The sequence below is a fragment of the Equus przewalskii genome, chromosome 8 (genome assembly GCF_037783145.1).
Source record: "Equus przewalskii isolate Varuska chromosome 8, EquPr2, whole genome shotgun sequence".
In the NCBI taxonomy this organism is placed as follows: domain Eukaryota; kingdom Metazoa; phylum Chordata; class Mammalia; order Perissodactyla; family Equidae; genus Equus; species Equus przewalskii.
Genome location: NC_091838.1, coordinates 81584566 through 81604111, shown reverse-complemented (window position 1 = coordinate 81604111; position 19546 = coordinate 81584566). Strand labels below are relative to the sequence as shown.

The window sequence follows — 19546 nt, the reverse complement described above, 5'->3', positions numbered from 1 at the left end:
GCCACCCTTACCCCTCATGCTGCAGTCATCACCAGTCATCTCTTCCCCTAAACTGGCTCTCATCTCAGCCGCCCTCTGCTTGGTGATTCCTAGGTCCCCAGGGGTCCGCCTCCCCTTTCTCAAGCCTCAAGACCTAGGGGATCAGTGACTTGGGGGGTAACGGCCCCAGATCAGTGCCCCACTGGCGCTCACGTGGATAATCTGTCTAGCCCTAGTCGACTTCTAAAGCCACTTTTAGACCATCTTCCGAGAGCAAACCTTGGTACGGCTCAGCGTTAGCTAGGATGCCACTAAACAAATACCCAAGCCTCAGTTTCCCTCTCTGCAAAGGGCACCTAACTGATCAGGGTGGGCGTGAAGCCTGGAGAGGATAAGGGCCGGGCTGGGCCCACAGCGGCGGCCGGACAGCTGTGGTTCCGACTCGGGGGCCGGGCTGCAGGGAGGCGGACAGGGAGGTCCTCCCGCAGAGGGGCCGCGCCCGGGGCAGGGGGCCCGGGAAAGGAAGGCTTCCCCGACGTCCGCGCAACCCCGCCGGCCCAGAGTGCCGCCGCGAGGGCCCCCAGGGCGTCGGCTCCGTGCGGCGTCCCCTCCCGCCCGGGTCAGGGCTTCCCCGGGGCCGCGGCAGCCACGCCCGCGCGCAGCCCCCGGCCGCCCCGAAACCCCGGCGCGGTGGCCCCGAAGCGATCTCGGGAGCGGAGCCCGACGGCGTGCTGGGCCTGCGCGGGCCGCGGCGCGCATGCTCGGTGCTCCCGGGAGGCGGAAGCTCGGCACGGGGACGCGGCCGGGAGCGCGCAGCGGAGGCGGGGCGCGCGCCTCAGGCGGCCGTCGCGCACGCGCGGCCCGCGCCGACGCAGCACGGCCCCGAGGGCGCGAGCCCGCCGCCGCCGCCGCCGCCGGGCCGGGACCGCTGTGCGCCCGCGGCGTGAGGCGTGGGAGGGAGCGCGGCCCGTGCGCCCGCGGCGCCGCCCGGTCGTCGTCTGCATTCGCCTCCCCGCGGCCGGCGCGGTCCGGGTGAGTGCGGGGCCGGGGCCGGGGACGGGGCGCGGGCGGGCCGGCCGACTGCCGGAGATGGTGGTTGGCAGGGCCGCGGCCAGGGCGGAGGGCCGAGCGGGGCCGGAGCAGCCAGTCCCGGCGGCGGATGCGGCGGAGACCGGCCCCTCCCGCGCCGGCCGCGGCTCCGGGAGCCTGCGGATGTGGGGAAGCCGGAGCGGGGCGCGGGGAGGCCGGGGGCTCGCGGAGGCCGGGGGGCGTGGGGAGGCCGGGCGGCTCGGGGGTCTGGGGAGGCTGGGGGCTGTGGGGAGTCGGGGGGCTCGGGGCGGCTGGGCTCGGGGAAGCGGGGGGACCTGGGGGACGCGCGAGACCGGGGGGCTCCGAGGCTGGGGGCTCGGGGAAGATGGAGAGGCCGAGGGGTTCGAGGGGGCTCGGAGAGTCCGAGGGGCTCGAGGTCGGAGCGCGCGGGGAGGCCGGGCGGCTTGGGGAGGCCGGGGCGGGTCGAGTGCCTCCAAAACAAAAGGGGAGCGAGAGGAAGAGGGAAATCCGCGGGGACGCCGGAGGGGATCGGCCGGACACGGGGTGAGGACTCGGGGCCGCGGGCAGGGAAGGGTGGGCGCCGAGGGCCCGCGGGCGGGTGCGCCTCGAACCCGCGTCTGCGCCGGCGGGGGTCGGCTCCATCCCCCGCTGCCGGCGATCCAAGTTTTCTGTCGCCTGTGGTTTTGTCGGCGATAGCCCTGGAGCCCTGGTTTGATTCATTGTGCTTCCCAAGTTTATTCCTCTTCTCGCCCCAGCCCCCAACTCCGCTGCGCCCGCCCACCCGCCCGCCGTGTTGGGTGGGAGAACTCCTTGCTTTCTCTCTCGGTTCCTGTCCTAGCACCCCATTCTTTCTCAGCAGGAGGGGGAGGCGGAGAAGGAAGGGGTGTGTGTGTGTGTGTAGGGGTGTGTGTGTGTGTGTGTGTGTGTAGGGGTGTGTGTCGTTACTTGGTTTTATTTAATTGCAGGATTTTGTAGCTTAATGCAATAAGGGTAAAGGTTTTTTTTTTTTTAAAGCTATTTCAATAGTGTCTCATTCTTGTAGAGTTAGCCTGCAGCTGGGGTTTGGGCTGTGAGACTAAGATAATAGTAATATTGTAGTAATTATGGGAACTAGTTGAGATACGGTCAAGCTGAAGGCGATGTAAAAGTTTGGGGATCTGCATTTAAAACGACCGTCATTGCGATTTTTACTTAGAATGTAAATGTTTTTATGGTTAGAAAAATAGGCCGTTACTACTTGAAATGAGGTACCAAAGCCTCACCCTTAATATTATAATGGTAAAACGAGTAGTGAAAATAGTCTCCTTTTCGAAAGGACACAGCTGAGCACCCTGGTCAGTTGTCCCATCTTTGAAAACCTCTGAAAAGGGGGAGGGCGGTATGTGGATGCAGTGATTAAAGATACGTAATATATTTGCATTCAACTTATTTTTGTTGAGGTACAACGCAGATAATATTTTGATGCAGTTGTACTGCAGAGTTAAGTTTTAAAACCCTGCAGTATTTAAACATATGAAACTTTTAAAGGAAGTTTGTGTTTCGGCATCTTTATGAGTGTGTTTTATGTTTGTGGCTCTCCCTGAAGGGGAAGAACTAGCTGAGCCTACTGTTAGTCTCTTGAACACTTCCGTGACCTAAATGTTGCAGAAATGGCAAGATCAAATATTATAAATTCTCCCGGAAAGAATTTCTTTCAGGTCCTTATCAAATAACCCAATTTAATAAGGAACACCAGAAAAGATTATTTAAAACACATGTTCCTTTTTAAAGGAGCCCACAATCCTGTAAGACTTAAATATAGGCACTGGATGGAAGGACCTGTACGTCACTCAGAGGTGATGGGTCACGAAGCATGTCCTGGGATAAACAAAGAAAGTGAATCCAAAGCTTAGTGTTTTGGTTTTGGACAAAGAATACTGGGGCAGACTCCTAGAGGAGATGTGGCTTTTGCCTCTTTTGAGGCCGGCAGTCCAGTGAAAGTGAATAATAAGTGTTAGATTAGGAGTGAATTTCCATGAATGCAGCAGTGATGAAGTGTCTGCGGAAAGCAGAAGTTAGGAGTGGCAGTGAGGATCATTAAGACGTTTCTCACTAAAACTGTTTCTGTAACACTCCATGCCATTGTGGGAATTACAGAACTTCATGTCCCAATTCTCAAAACTGGCTTCTTCAGCTGGTCAGATAACTTTTCTTGCTAAGAAGTTGAAGAAATTATCTAAATAACAAAATAGTGTTGTTAAAGCTGGCCCTTATTTAAAAAAATGTTGATTAGCTCCCACAGAAGAAATTATGTTGTATAGATATATATACTATAATGTAGTAAAAAATAATTTTGAAAATTGCCGTCCTGTCTTTGGATGTTATTTTGAGTCAGAGAAGTAGAACCCTAGTTCACGTCTCTCAAGATTTTATGGAAACGTTTTTTCCTGTCTTTTAAGGTGTCTTAATTTTGAGAAAACAATTAAAAATTGTCTTAAGGGTAACAAAAGATGTGATGTGAAGTGTTAATACAGTATGTGAGTCTTTAACTTTTGAAATTAAACATTTTCAATTTAGACAAGTTTTCACGTAGAATAAATCTTGTTTTAAATTTCAATGGCATTAAAAGTTCTGTTATTTTTATCATACTTGTGAAATGCATTTTTTTTTGCTTCTAAATCAGAAAAGTTTAGTTTTTGTAGAACTTTATTTTGCCTTAAAGCTCTAGTTTAAGAACATATTTTCATCACTGTTTCCCCTTACTGAAAGACCTTAAATAATTAGCAAAAAATTGCTGTGGGGGATCTTTGAGAATTTTTTTACTGATGCCTGTATAAATTATTTAAAATGCAAATTAAAAACATTGGGGCAAAGTAAGTGACCTTATTTGAGTGAATAGTAGTGAACTCCAGGAAGGTTATGAATGCAGAGCAGCATTCAAATATTAAGCTGCTTATGAGTCCTTGGAAGCGTCCTTGGAATGGAGAAGGGTGGAGAGCAGTCCCAACTCAGATTTAGGCGCACCTTTGTTTCCCTCTCTCACCACGATAGATTGAGAAATTATTTTTTTACTTCTCTAAACAGTGTGTAGTAGTCAATTATTTGAGCCCTTTATTGCTTTTTCTCTATACCAACATTTAGCAGCGTTTTTTTTTACCCCCGTTTTGTGACTACCAAAAGGCAACCTAGTACAAGAGAAATGAAATTTATATCTACCAAATTCTGGCATTAATTTCTAGGAAGTGTGCCAGATCGTCCCATTTAGAGCTGCATAAATGTGTTTCTGATTCTAAAGCAGCAGAGGAACCCCTCTGTTCCTATCTGTAACAATTGTATTTTTTTTTGCTGGGCTCTATGATGGAAGTAAAATCCAGATAAGCATATATAGTTCAACTTTTGGGTTAAATGAATTTCTTAGCAAATGCAATTAATTATAGTCTGATTTTCCTAAACAAAACGGTTTATAGACAAAAGTAGGAAATAGATGTTTTTGTCTGAGTGGCACTATTCCTGCTCTTCAGCAGTTGGAATCCTCAGAGAAAAACATTAGTGGCATCACCACAGTTTTCCTATTTTTAAAAACATGAAGGTGTTTCCTTACAAACTTTGTATTTAATTAAAATAATCCCATCCATATCTTATTGACGTACATTACCATTTACCGAAGACTCATTTTTCAGAATAAGAAAAGTGGGTAAAGTTATACGTTTGAATATTATCCAATGATAGGGGAAGAAGAGTGACATTACTGGGTACCTGGGTGGGTGCCACATGTTGTTGGTAGGTATTATAATCTTTTTACAGATGAATTACATCTGGGAGAGGCTGTGTTCTGTAAGTTAATTTGCTAAACACCATGTGTTAGCCAGGCCTGAGCCGAGTGCTCCAATGCTTTCTCTCCTTTATTCTTCACGAGAACTGTTGAGTTGTAGTCCTATTTATATCCTCATTTTACAGATGAAACACTGGGAGTTTGCAGTTAGAGTAGCTTTCCCTGGGTCTCTCCGCCCACAAGTGGTGGCTGCTGGTTGGCCAGGCCTGAGGGACTCTGTTAGGATTGTGAGCTCCTAACAGCGTGCTGCCTCTGTGGCTGGAGAAACAGCAATCTTTAAAGTCTTAACCCGGTCTTCTGGAGTGGGAGTAAAGATCATGTACATGTAAATTACAGTGTCTGGGAAAATTTAAATAATCCTGTTTTCTGTTTGAATCTGACACTTTCAGATCATGAAGTTCCGATCTGGCCAACATAGTGTAGGTAAACATTTTAATGAATATACCAAAATTGTTTATTTTAAATTAATTTAGAATTAGTTAAGTAAAAATGTATAATGTGTGGCACAGTGATCGATGCTCTTTGTTTGTCAAGGATGTTCTTTAGTAACCTCTACATTTGTGGAGTTTTTTCATTGGTGACTTTTTTCTGGGGTTGATGTTGCTTATGAATATGTTTTTGTAGGAAGCAAGGAGTATCGTAAGGGAAAAACAAATTACACATTTCTGACACAGGTGTAAGCCCCTTGTAATCCTAGTATTTATAATCTCTAACACATTGCTCTTCTATAAATGTCTCTGAAATGAATGTGCTCATTGTCAGCAATTTAGAATTTTCCGTCCTGCTTTTAAGAGTTGACATATTCTCTTCTTTATTTGGGGCCAGTGGACCAAAACCAAGGCTTAGAAGAACCTACACAGCCGTGTCTGTGGGCTGTGTCTAGGATCTCCCTTCTGCCTCCACAGTTGATCTTAGAAGTCCTGCCGTCTGGCAGTTTGGATTCTGCTGTCAACTTAGGTGCCTGTCGTGTCTGCTTGTGACCGAAGCACTATACCTTTGGCTTTGCTGGACTGAAGAAAGAGCTCGAATGGTTTTATACGCGATAGATTTTTAGTAGGTTGTGTGTCTTCTCGTGAGAATTTAAGCACCATGAGGGCAGAAACTGTTTTACACGCTATTGCGCCCCCGGCGTCTGCCACAATAAATATTTATTGAGTGGAGGAACCAGGCATGTTAACTATTGGAGCATCAGTCAGCTGTCTGCTGTTTTCTTTGCCTTATGAAAGAACCTTACTTCAAGATCGCAGAGGACTTGAGACCAGGGAAGAACTTGGATTATCTTTGTTTTTACTTTTGTTTGCTTTATTTTAGATTACTGGTATTGTCAGACTTGGGCCAGAAAAAAGATTCTGCCCTGCCCTTTACAGTATTGAAGTGTTCTTTTTTCTAGATCTCAATCTTGTGTTCATCAGGACTTATCCTAAGTTCTGAAGACAGAAAATTGCTCAGGTGACAGAGAATGAGTGGGATTTATAAAAGATCCTGATTCCTGGTCCAGGAGCTCTACTGTATCTTTTACTAATCAGCTGGATTCATTGGGTGCTTTACAAAAGTTTTATATTATGCTCTGAAACCGTTTTTAAAAACACATCTTCCTAATACTGCAGTGCCACTTATACAGTATGCCACCTTTCCTTTGACGTGCTATGCTGCCATTCAGATAAAGCATTTTGAGAGTGGCAGGTTTTTACCTTCACTCTATAAGAAAAGGCAACGTTTGGGTAAAAAAGGACAGTTTGCTCTTCCTCAGCAAGCTCCCCTTTTAAGGGGAAACACATACACACCCCCCCACACCCACACCCACACCCAGAGTCCAGTAAGCTCCAGTTGTGTGCTGTGGGTCTCAGAATAGTCGCAGGACAGCAGGGCAGAATCACCCAGAACTGGTTACGAAGGTGAATGCTCACCCCACCTCCGACCTACTGAATCAGACTCTGGGGGTGGGGCCAGCAGTCTGTGTTAACATGCTGTCCAGGAGCTTTTGATGCCTGCTAATGTTTGTGAGCCACTGCTTTAGAGTGTTTTAAAGGAAATGTAAGTCGTAGCAGGCAGAAATCAATCCTAAAGGGCAGAAGTATGTGTATGGTCTCTTCTTGACTACTTAGATTTGCTAATGAGATTGCCCTCATTTCAGGACTCTTAAATATGTTTTTCAGGATTTTTAGAGTCTTGGGAAGACCTCACGACTAACTACTTTTGAGTTGAGACCACTTAATTCTGTTGAATCCTGGTTTGGATTTTAAATGAGCAATGTTATGTTGAAATAGCAGTTTATATGGCTCCTGGACTTGTGGCTTTTGATAAATAACAGAAGAGTGTGTACATGTGAGTGCTTAAGGCACGCATTCCCTGGTGGTTTTATTTTGGTGCTGAAAAATTGGCTAGCTTATATGAGAGTCAGGGTGATTGCCAAGTCTTGAGGTGGCTAATGAAGCAGTGTTGCGTGCATTGATTCTATGCCTACTACTAAATTCCTATGTAAATTTAGTACATTTTGTTGTGCCTTTTGTCCTTTCCTTTTTTCCTAAGAAAAAGGCTAAATAAAAGTTAGAGTACAAAGATGGGATTAGTGGTGAACCTTATACCTATTATGTCTTACGCAGAATTAGACGCACCTCTTGGCAAATAGAATATATTAAGCTCGGGGACAAGGATTCTTTATTATTCCTTACGTATCTTAGGCCCCCCACACCTTCCTCATGCTACTATAGGAGATGGGCAGTCAGTAATTTAATGATTGAAGAAGAGTCTTTGCTCCTGCCGAGGTCCTGAAGGGAGTCACTTCCAAAGACTAAAGTAAATGGCTTTGTTGTGAGGGCTTCGTGCAAGGGGTCTTCAAATATGTGAAAGTTGTTACCAAGGTAGAGCGGAAGAATTAGGTTATAGACAGACGGAATTAAGTGTAACGTCTCAAAAACAGCGAGAAGGATGTGTCCACGTGAATGCCCACCCTGGTCAACTGTGCAGCTCTCTCAAGGTGAAAGTAATAGAGATGGGCGGATGGGAGAGCAATCTCTGGAACAATTTCTTTCTCCTTAAAACTGGTCAAGTGAGATTAAAGTTAGAGTTTACAGTCAGTTACAGACTGAGGCCCCCATTGAACGTGCTTCAGAGCGCCTGCCCAGAGTGGCTTCTCAGGAAATGTCGCTGAGTGCTTCTCCGGTCACTCCTCACTACACCATTAGGCTCCAGCCGTTGACCACTCTTCACTCTGGTCTTGTATTGGTCTCCCCTCCCCGCTCCTTCTGGTGGTTTCCATAGTATTACCACCTTGTGGTTTTAAATAGCCTTTTCCTGGTTATAATGAGATTTCACTTGTTTTTATACGTTTTATTGGCCAGTTGGATTCACTGTTTTACCAAGTGCACATATTGTTCTATCTGGTTTTTAAAAATTGATTGGTGGACTTCTTTGTATATTCAGAACACAAGTACTTTGTTGGTTATGTGCTTTACTACTGTCTCTCACCAGTTTCTCATATGCGGTTTCATTGACTCGTGATTTTTTTGATGAACAGAAGTTCTTAAGTTTAATGTAGTACAGCTTATCAGTCTTTTCCTTTGTAGTTGGTGCTGTTTGTGTCGCTCTACCCTGAGGTCATGAACAAATTCAATTCCTCTGTTATTTTCTAAATGTTTGATAGTTTTGCCTTTCACCTTTAACTTTATAATTCTCTTGGAATTGGTTTTGGTGTATAGTGTGAAGAAGGGATCCAATTTCATTAACATGTGGACGCCTAGTTGTCTCAACACCATTTGTTGAAAAGAACATCTTTTCCCCGTGCTCTGCAGTGCCGCCTCTGTTGGAAATGAAAGGTCCAGGAGTGTGTGTGTCTGTTTTTGCCCTCTGTTCACTTCCACTGGTATTAATCTGCTTAAATTATTGTAGCTTTTAGTAAGTCTTATCTCACTGTGGAACTCTTTCCACTTGGTTCTCCTGCAAGCGTACCTTGGCTATCCTTGACCCTTTGCAGATCCACACACGTTTTAGAATCACTTGTCAACTTCCAAAATAATTCCTACAGATGTTGTTTAGGATGACATTGAATGTATTGATCAATGTGTGGAGAATTGTTTCTAGTTTTGGGTTATTACAAATAAAGTCTATGAATATTTTTGTACGAGTTTTTGTGAGGATGTAGGCTTTCGTTTCTTCTGGCAATGGCTGGGTCGAGGACTGTAATGGCTGGGACATATGGTAGGCGTATGTTTAGCTTTTTAAGAAAGTGCCAAACTGTGTTGTAGAGCGGCTCTACCATTTTACATTCCCACCAGCAGTGTCTGCGAGTTCCAGTTGCTCTGTATCCTTGGGGCAACACTTAGTATGGTTTAAATTTTACCCATTCTAATAGATGTGTAATGGTATTTCATTGTGCTTTTAAATTTCTTTTCCCAAATGCCTAATAATGTTAAGTATCTTTTTATATGCTTGTTTGCCATCCATGTATCTTCTTTGGTATTCATATCTTTTGCCTATTTAAAATTTTTTTTTCTTATTGGTGAGTTCTTTATATATCCTGGACACAAGTCCTTTATCAGATACATGTTGTGCTTTCTCCCGTGCTCTGGCTTGTTTTTTGATTGTCTTAACAGTGTCTTGAAGAACGGAAGTGACAAATTTTGATGTCCCATTTATCAACTTGTTGTTATATGGATTGTGCTTCCTTGCTGTCATATTTAAGAAATCTTTGCTGATCCTAGGTCACAAAGGTTTTCTCCCGTTTATTTTTTCCCCTTCCAGAAGTTTTATAGTTTTAGGTTTTACATTTAGGTCTCTGATTCATTTTGAGATCGTTTTTGTTTATGGTTTGGGGTATGGATCCAAATGCCTTGCAGAGGCCTGGAATGAAGGTAGGTAGCTCCCTCCAGAGAGTGCTTTCGCTTCAGCCAGTCTGGGGTTCCCTTAAACCAAGTTCAAGGCTTGAGGTTTTTTGGACCACTCAGCTGTAATTCTGCCAGTGAGGTGGTTCGCTTCTGGTGTATCCTCGTCCCGAGCTGTGTAGCCTCTGGGCTCCGTATTTAGGTAGGGTTGACACTGGGACTCAGCTTTGATTCCTGTCCCTCTTCCCTGCCCGGTTGTGAAAAGGGAAGTTGGAAATTTCAGACTTGGCAGATGACTTCAGGGAAAAGGTTGTTTCTCTGCTTATTTCTCTCTTTGGATTCCTGATTTCACTTTAATTTTGGCCTGGTATTTCCTTATTGTCAGTTTCTGGTTGCTTTTAAGATTTTTAAAGTATTCTACCCATCTTTCTTAGTCTTTTTCAGGGGGAGGGTTGGACCAAATAACATAGCCTGCAGTTAAGGAACCAAGGAAAATTCTTTTTGATTTCACTCCAGTGTCTAGAGTCTAGACTTGGACCTGCTGTCTCCTATAGTAGCCCCAGGCCACATGTGGCTGTTTAAATTAAAATTAAATGAAGTTGAAAGTTCTGTTCCGCACTCGCACTAGTCCCATTTCAGGTGCTCAGTGCTCACCTGTGGCGAGTGGCTATCACATTGGACAGTGCAGACATAGAACATTTTTCATCATCACAGAAAGTTCTATTGGACAGCACTGGCCAGACTCTGAGACCCTCACTGGGGACTTGCAGTGGGACATGGGTCAGCATTGGAGAACCACTAATACAGGTATCATTGCTGCTTAAAGTTTGACTTTTCCTGGAATCTGCCCACAGCTCCACAGATGCTTGAGGCCCTGTAATAGGCTTATTGTGAAGCCTTTCATGGGGGACAGTGTGGGTTCTCAGACTGGCGTGGGTGGGGAATGGGAAGCTGTGGTGCACTGAGTAGAAAACCACTAAGTACTGAGATTTAACTTACAAATATCTGCCGGTTTAACTGAGATTTAGTGAAAACATTATGTGCTGATTTGAATTCGTGCCCTTAGGGGGTCACGGTCTGACAGACAGGCGGTTGCAGTGCCCTGTGAGGAGTGCTTTGGGAAGCGGCTGGGCGCTGCAGGGGCTTGCAGGAGGGCTGCCCCACCCCTGGGCGGGATCAGTGGGAATTAGGCTGCTGCAGAGTGGAGGATGGGGAAGGGAGGGGAGCGGCTCTAGGTGGAAGAGCACCTGCAAGCTCCATGTTGGTGGGAATGTGCAGAGATGGGTTTACTGCACCTTAAATTAGATTCGAGTACCAAGAGAGGTGCCAGAAACCACAGATTTAAGAAAATATCATGAAAGGAAAACCTAAAATTCAGGATATTCTGTCCATTGACTCAGTGTTTCCTGTTAATTTGTAAGAGTGTTATTATTAGGGATGTGTGAGAACCTCTCTTGGTAGCTCACAGCCTGCCAGTCTTTGGAGGATAGGTTCACAGTCAGGATCGTAGGACATGCCGAAGCAGCCCCACCTGCCCCTTCTGCCAACTTGCCATGCCATAGATGGCCTGGCAGTTCCTGGGCACGTTTCAAGGACTCAGGGCATGGTGACTGCAGCCACTGCCTGTTGTCTCTTAGTCCAGGGAGGAGGTTCAGCTGCGTCAGTAAGGGGGCCGTGGCCGCTTAGGCTCTGTCAGAGAGGTGAGGATGACAAGGGACTGAGGGTTGATGTAGGGGAAGGGTCAGGGCCAGACATGGGTTGGTCATTTCAACCCTCTTCATGGCCGCCTGGGGAGTAGCATGCCAGCACTCGTCTAGCTTCGTTGTGGGATCAGAGAGCAAACAGAAGAGATGAAAGCTCAGTTTAACTCTACCAGAGTATGTATTTGAACTGGATAAACTACCTCAAAATGTAGTGTGTGCGTGTCTGTACAGGGCTTCTCACACTTTAATGTGTACATACGTCACCCTGGATCTTGTTAAATTTTAGGTTCTGATTCAGCCTGTCTAGTGTGGGCATCAAATCTTGCATTTTTAGCTGGCTCACAGGTGATGCCAGTCCATGGACCCCACTCTGAGTAGCAAGGCATTGGCTTTCACAGTATGGGTCGTAAGATGGCATTGCCTTAGTGTGGAAGTTGAATAACTTGGGGAGTACAGTGCTTAAGGGTATGGCCTTGGGGTCAGAATCTGACTTTGTGATCTTGGGCTAGTTTGTTAACTTCTCGAATCTCTGTTTCCTTGCCAGTTAAATCGGCCAAATAATGGAACCGTAGGCTGATGAGAGAATTAAATCATACATGATGTGTGAAGTTCTGATGTTCACTAGTGCCTGGCCTTAGGAAGTGTTTCACAAAAGATAGTAATTATTACAAGTAAACATTTACATTAAAAGTTTGCCAGTTTTCACAGTTCTCGATCTTCCTTGCATCTTTGCTCAGTTTGTAAAATCGTAGCTCAAAGGGAATGGGATATTTCCTTCATTTACTGCTTTACACGTGGAGAGAATCAAGGCACATGCTTGCTGGCTCCCTCCCTCCCTCCCATCCGTCCATAAAGTAAAGGGCTGGGACCATGATGACCAGCCTTCTCGTGTGGGAGTACTTCACCATACTACTTTGGAAAGTCTGTCTGGCACGTGGACAAGTATAGAAGTTATTAAGCCTTTCTTACACATTAAAATGAGAGAAGTAGGTGTTTGTATTGGGGGCTGCCAAAGACTCAGAGGACTTTAGGGAAATAGAACTTATTTCCCTCTGGATGAGTGTCCTTTCACTTTCTCAGTTCGTTGATGCCCGCCTCTTCCTTTCTCTTAGGATCAGAAAGTGCAGTGCTGTGTCTTCATGTAGATTTTTTAAAATCATCTTTTTTTTTTTTTAGTTGCCAGTAGTAAGGATGATGGGAAACTATTTTGTACTAAGCATTTTGAAAGATGCATAAATGGGAATTTTGTGTCACATTTTCTATTACATGGATATTATATGTAATCATTGAAGTTAAAATATGAATCTTCAACTTTGTTTTAAAACTTTGTGGGAGTTTTCAGACATATGCAAAAACAGTGTTTTAAGGAACCCCCTATGTATTTATCACTACCTTCAAGAAATTATCATTAATTAATATTGTTAACTCTATTCAGGGATGCTGGATTATATCTAGCAGATGTGAATGCTCTTGCTTTGGGGACATATATGTTAACATGGGACAGATATTGTGGCCCCTGCTAAAAAGTGGTATAAGAATTCATGGCACATTTCTTTAGGAAGGTGGGGAAGGGATCTGTAGCTCTGTGGCTTTTCCAAGGCCATGTGGTGAGTTCTTGATGCCGCAAGGCATCCAGTAGTTAAGCAAAGCCATGGAGTCTCCCCACAGACTTGGAACCCATAGCAGAAAGGTTCTTTCTTTCCCTTCCTCCCTTCCGTCTGTCTGTCTGTCTCTTTCTGTCTGTCTCTTTTTCTTGTACTTGAGTCAAAATCAACGGTAGCTTGCTTTACTTTGCTGTATTGGTTTAATGCTCCTGATAGCAATACCTGTCTACTTTTTTGAGTCATTAAGATGGAGAAACATGGAGCTTTAATACATCAAGGTTCATCAGAGAAATATGCTTAATATTAGTCTTTTTCAAAAGACGATTTTATTAAGCGCTGAAGAGATAAAAAGGAAAATGTACGAGATGTGTGTAAGGTATGGATGAAGAGTGCTCTGAGCACCTGGAGGAAGGTCACCCAAGTCCCCCGTGAGGCTCTAGCTCAAGGGCTGGCAAACTTTCTCTGTGAAGGCCCAGGCAGTAAATGTTTTAGGCTCTGCGGTCCACACATGGCCTCTGTCACAAGTACTCAGCCCTGCCGTTGTAGCACGAAAGCAGCCATGGACCATATGTAAAGGAATGAGTTGTCTGTGTTCCAATAAAGCTTTATTTCTGGAACCTGAAATGTGAATTTCATGTAATTTCAAGTGCAAATAAATGTTGTATTCTTTTTTTTTTTTTGATTGGCTCTGAGCTAACATCTGTAGCCACTCCTTTTTTTTCCTCCTTCTTCTCCCCAAAGACCCCCAGTACATAGTTGTATATTCTGGTGGTAGCTCTTTCTACTTCTGCTATGTGGGACGCTTCTTCATCATGGCCTAGATGAGCCATGTTAGGTCCGCGCCCAGGATCTGGACTGGTGAAACCGAGGGCCCCCGAGGCGGAGTGCACGAACTTAACCACTGGGCCACAGGGTGGTCCCATGTTATTATTCTTTTAATTGTTTCTTTAACTGTATGCAACGTAAAATCCATTCTTAGCTAATGGGTTGTACAAAAACAAGCAATGGGGCCACATGACCTGCGATGGGGCCACATGGCCAGGGTCGCAGGTTGCCACTCAAGTGTAGCAGAGAAGAATAAAGCAAACCTGTGCACCTACGGCTCAGCTCAAACAGTGGAGCATCCTGTTCCCTCTGAAGGCCCACGTGTGCCCCCATCACTCCCCTCCCTGCCTCTGTCATGAAGCCTTCTGTAGCCATCCTCCCCTAGCCCCCTTTGCTACCTCCTTCTTCTTCAAGCCCTTTTTGCCAAATGAGATTGTATTTTACTTCTTTTTCTTTCTTTTTTGCTGGGAAAGATTTCCCCTAAGCCAGCGTCTGTTGCCAGTCTTGCTCTCTCTCTCCCTCTGTCTGTCTGTCTCTTTCTTTTTTCTTCCTCCCCAAAGCCCCAGTACATAGTTGCATATTCTAGTTGTAGGTCCTTCTAGTTCTTCTACGTGAGCTGCTGCCACAGCATGGCTACTGACAGACGAGCGGTGTGGTTTCACGCCTGGAAACGGAAGTAGAAGTGGAGCATGCTGAACTTTAACCACCAGGCCACCAGGGCCGGCTCTTTTTTTATTTTCTTTTACACTGGGCTGTGTTGTAAACTGAGGGCAAAATGTCTGTCTGTTCATTACTGTATCCCCAACATTTAAAACAGCGATCACTGAGTGAATATTGTGTTTATCATTTCTTATCTTTGTGTTGGTTTTGTCTGTTTGAACTTTATATTAAGGGAATCACACTATTTGTGTTTTTATGTCATGTGCTGTTTTCCACTCAACACTGTGATTCTGGGACTCATCTGAGGTGTGGTATGTTGCCAGTGTTCATTCACTTGCACTGTTTTGTGACTAGGCCTACAGCTGAGGGGCGTTTGGATTGTTTCCAGTCTTGTGCTGTTGCAGCCCTGCTGCACGTGTCTCCTGCTGCCCATGTGCATGGATGTGTCCAGCAGTGCGATTGCCGGGCACTGGGGCTGGCTAGTCTTCAGCTTGACCAGTTACTGACAGGTTGCTTTCCAGGTACTCACACCAGTTTACATCCCCACCAATGTAAGGAAGAAGGCCCCCCTGCTCCACATCCTTGCTAGTAGTTTATTTTGTCTGACTTTTTCAGTTCTGCCCTTCTGGCAGTGTGTAATAATATCTACTTGTGGCTTTAAATTGAATTTCCCTTCTTAATGGCGTTGAGCCTCTTTAATACATTGCCCATATCTCTTCTTTCCTCTGTGAAGTCCTTGGCCTAGTTTTCTGTTTTTTATTGACTTATGGCTGTTCTTTATGTGTGGATTACAATCCTTTGTCATTATAAGGTGTGAATATTTTCTTCCAGTTTGTGGTTTGTCTTTTACTCTTGAGGTATCTTGGAACTAAAGTTCTTAATTTTAATATTGTTGACTTTATCAGTCTTTTCCTTCATGATTAGTGTTTTTTTGTCTCATTTAAGGAATCTTTCTTTGCCCAAGGGCTAAATTTTGATATGAGGTGGTGGTGGTATTCATAAAGCATTTATTATTCCAGTCAACAGATATGTTCAATATTTAGATATGTTTTCTAATTTCCATTGAGTCCTTTGATGACTCATGATTTATTTTAAAGTGATAAATTCCAAATGAATGAATTTTTTTGATGTCCCTTGTTGTGACTTATTTCTAAAATTGGATTGTAGTCGGAAAATATGTTCTGTATCAAACCAGTTCTTCGAAATACTGTTATCTTATATAGACCTATATCGTAGTTCAATTTGGCCAACATCTTGGTCCTAACTCAGAAACTTCTGGGCACCTAGCTACTTAAACTCCATCTATGCATAATTTATACCTTGGTTATGCAAAAAAGATTAGTCTAAGAGATTAGACTAAATTTTTTAGTTAATAGAGTTTCTTATATTTCATTTCTGTCATTGGAAACACTTGTGCTGTTTGCTGGCTCCAGTTGAGGTGTTAATGTGCATGGTCAGCTTTTGGACTCTGTTCCACCCAAACTGAAGCTGAAGGACGGGGGACTGCCTCCACTGCCGGCTTGTTTAGCTCGGCTGACAGGCGAGGGTGCGTGCTGGGACTGCACCTGCTGTCCTTTCAGTGGTACTTGTTAATTAAGCTGTTTAATTTTACTTTCTCAAGGACTGAGTGACAAAAAAGAACATTTTCAGTTTGTGATTATTCCAAAGCATTTTAGTCTAGTGCTTATTTTGGGTATCTATATCACTTTTGTTTTGTTTGTTTACAAAGAGTTGCATTAACTTGAATGTTATCAAAACTAAGGAATGAATCAGAAATTAAATTTTATCCCTCCCCTGAAGTCTCAGGTGTTAGTAATTGAAGGTGTCTGGGTGTTGTGGTTTGTGTAGAGAGGCAGGTCTTTCTTTCTTTTTTTTTTATTGTTATTTTTTTTTTATTGAGTTATTGATAGGTTACAATCTTGTGAAATTTCAATTGTACATTAATGTTTGTCAGTCATGTTGTAGGTGCACCACTTCACCCTTTGTGCCCACCCCCCACCCCACCTTTCCCCTGGTATCCACTAAACTGTTCTTGGTCCATAGTTTTAAATTCCTCATATGAGTGGAGTCATACACAGATTATCTTTCTCTCGCTGGCTTATTTCACTTAACATAATTCTCTCAAGCTCCATCCATGTTATTGCAAATGGAATGATTTTGTTCTGTTTTGCAGCTGAGTAGTATTCCATTGTATATATGTACCACATCTTCTTTATCCATTAGTCTGTTGATGGGCACTTAGGTTGCTTCCACGTCTTGGCTATTGTAAACAGTGCTGCAATAAACATTGGGGTGCACCGGACTTTTGGGATTGCTGACTTTAGGCTCTTTGGATAAATACCCAGTAGTGGGATGGCTGGATCGTATGGTAGTTCTATTTTTAGTTTTTTGAGGAATCTCCATACTGTTTTCCATAGTGGCTGCACCAGTTTGCATTCCCACCAGCAGTGTATGAGGGTTCCTTTTTCTCCGCAACCTCTCCAACATTTGTTGCTATTAGTTTTAGATATTTTTGTTATTCTAACGGGTGTAAGGTGATATCTTAGTGTAGTTTTGATTTGCATTTCCCTGATGATCAGCGATGATGAGCATCTTTTCATGTGCCTATTGGCCATCAGTATATCTTCTTTGGAGAAATGTCTGTTCATGTCTCCAGCCCATTTTTTGATTGGGTTGTTTGATGTTTTGTGGTTGAGTTGCGAGAGTTCTTTATATATTAAGGATATTAAGCCTTTGTCAGATATATGACTTGCAAATATTTTTTCCCAGTTAGTGGGTTGTTTTTTTGTTTCAATCCTGTTTTCATTTGCCTTGAAGAAGCTCTTTAATCTGATGAGGTCCCATTTGTTTATTCTTTCTATTGTTTCCCTTCTCTGAGAAGGCATGGTGTCCGAAAAGATCCTTTTAATACTGATGTCAAAGAGTGTACTGCCTACGTTTTCTTCCAGAAGCCTTATGGTTTCAGGTCTCACCTTTAGGTCTTTGATCCATTTTGAGTTTATTTTGGTGAATGGTGAAAAAGAAGGTCAATTTTCATTCTTCTACATGTGGCTTTCCAGTTTTCCCAGCACCATTTGTTGAAAAGACTTTCTTTTCTCCATTGTATGCCCTCAGCTCCTTTGTCGAAGATAAGCTGTCCATAGATGTGTGGTTTTATTTCTGGGCTTTCAATTCTGTTCCATTGATCTGTGCACCTGTTTTTGTACCAGTACCATGCTGTTTTGATTACTGTAGCTTTGTAGTATGTTTTGAAGTCAGGGATTGTGATGCCTCCCATTTTGTTCTTTTTTCTCAGGATTGCTTTAGAAATTCGGGGTCTTTTGTTGCCCCATATGAATTTTAGGATTCTTTGTTCTAATTCTGTAAAGAATGTCATTGGGATTCTGATTGGGATGGCGTTGAATCTGTAGATTGCTTTAGGTAGAATGGACATTTTAACTATGTTTATTCTTCCAATCCATGTACATGGAATGTCTTTCCATCTCCTTATGTCGTCATCCAATTCTCTCAGAAAGGCCTTGTAATTTTCATTATATAGGTCCTTCACTTCCTTAGTTAAATTTACCCCCAGGTATTTTATTCTTTTTGTTGCGATTGTGAATGGTATTGTATTCTTGAGTTCTTTTTCTGTTGGTTCATTACTGGAGTATAGAAATGCTATTGATTTATGCAAATTGATTTTATACCCTGCAACTTTGCTGTAGTTGTGGATTACTTCTAACAGTTTTCCAATGGATTCTTTGGGGTTTTCTATATATAAGATCATGTCGTCTGCAAACAGCGAGAGTTTCACTTCTTCCCTCCCAATTTGGATTCCTTTTATTCCTTTTTCTTGCCTGATTGCTCTGGCCAGGACCTCCAGTACTATGTTGAATAAGAGTGGTGATAGAGGGCATCCTTGTCTCGTTCCTGTTTTCAGGGGGATGGCGTTCAGTTTTTGCCCATTGAGTATGATGTTGGCTATGGGTTTGTCGTATATGGCCTTTATTATGTTGAGGTAGTTTCCTTCTATGCCCATTTTGTTCAGAGTTTTTATCATAAATGGCTGTTGGATCTTGTCAAATGCCTTCTCTGCATCTATTGAGATGATCATGTGGTTTTTATTCCTCAGTTTATTGATGTGGTGTATCACGTTGATTGATTTGTGGATGTTGAACCATCCCTGTGTCCCTGGTATGAATCCCACCTGATCCTGATGTATGATTCTTTTGATGAATTGCTGAATTCTGGTTGCCAAAATTTTGTTTAGAATTTTTGCATCTATGTTCATCAGTGATATTGGCCTGTAGTTCTCTTTTTTCGTGGTGTCCTTGTCAGGTTTTGGGATCAGCGTGATGTTGGCCTCATAGAATGTGTTAGGAAGTGTTCCATCTTCCCTAATTTTTTGGAATAGCTTGAAAAGGATGGGTATTAAATCCTCTCTGAAAGTTTGGTAGAATTCCCCAGGAAAGCCATCTGGTCCTGGGGTTTTATTCTTTGGGATGTTTTTGATTGCTGTTTCAATCTCTTTCCTTGTGATTGGTCTGTTCAAATTGTCTGCCTCTTCTTGAGTTAGCTTTGGGAGACTGTAGGAGTCCAAGAATTTATCCATTTCCTCTAGGTTATCCATTCTGTTGGCATATAGTTTTTTGTAGTATTCTCTTATAATCTGTTGTATTTCTGCAGAGTCTGTTATTTCTCCTCTTTCATTTCTGATTTTGTTTATTTGAGCTTTCTCCCCTTTTTTCTTTGTAAGTCTGGCTAGTGGTTTGTCAATTTTATTTATCTTCTCAAAAAACCAGCTCTTTGTCTCATTGATCGTTTCTACTGCCTTTTTCATTTCAATAGTATTTATTTCTGCTCTGATTTTTATTATTTCTCTCCTTCTGCTGACTTTGGGCTTCATTTGTTCTTTTTTCTCTAGTTCAGTTAGGTGTGCTTTAAGGTTGCTTATTTGGAATTTTTCTTGTTTGTTAAGATGTGCCTGTATTGCGATGAATTTTCCTCTTAATACAGCTTTTGCTGTATCCCATATGAGTTGGTATGGCATGCTATCATTTTCATTTGTTTCCAGGTATTTTTTTATTTCTTCTTTAACTTCTTCAATGATCCATT

The 19546-nt window shown here is 43.6% G+C and overlaps 1 protein-coding gene across 47 annotated transcripts in view; it reads left to right on the top strand.

The window, feature by feature from the left end:
* The first annotated feature begins 824 nt into the window (after positions 1–824).
* Positions 825–19546, top strand: part of PTK2 (protein tyrosine kinase 2) — a 279886-nt gene continuing 261164 nt past the window's right edge. For 12 of the 47 annotated variants that reach the window (XM_070631046.1, XM_070631082.1, XM_070631085.1 and 9 more), the window contains exon 1: positions 853–1011. The gene's annotated coding sequence lies outside the window, so the exon portion shown is untranslated. Of the gene's footprint in view, positions 1012–19546 lie in introns of all 47 variants that reach the window. The other 35 variants (XM_070631050.1, XM_070631052.1, XM_070631044.1 and 32 more) reach the window with 10 other exon arrangements.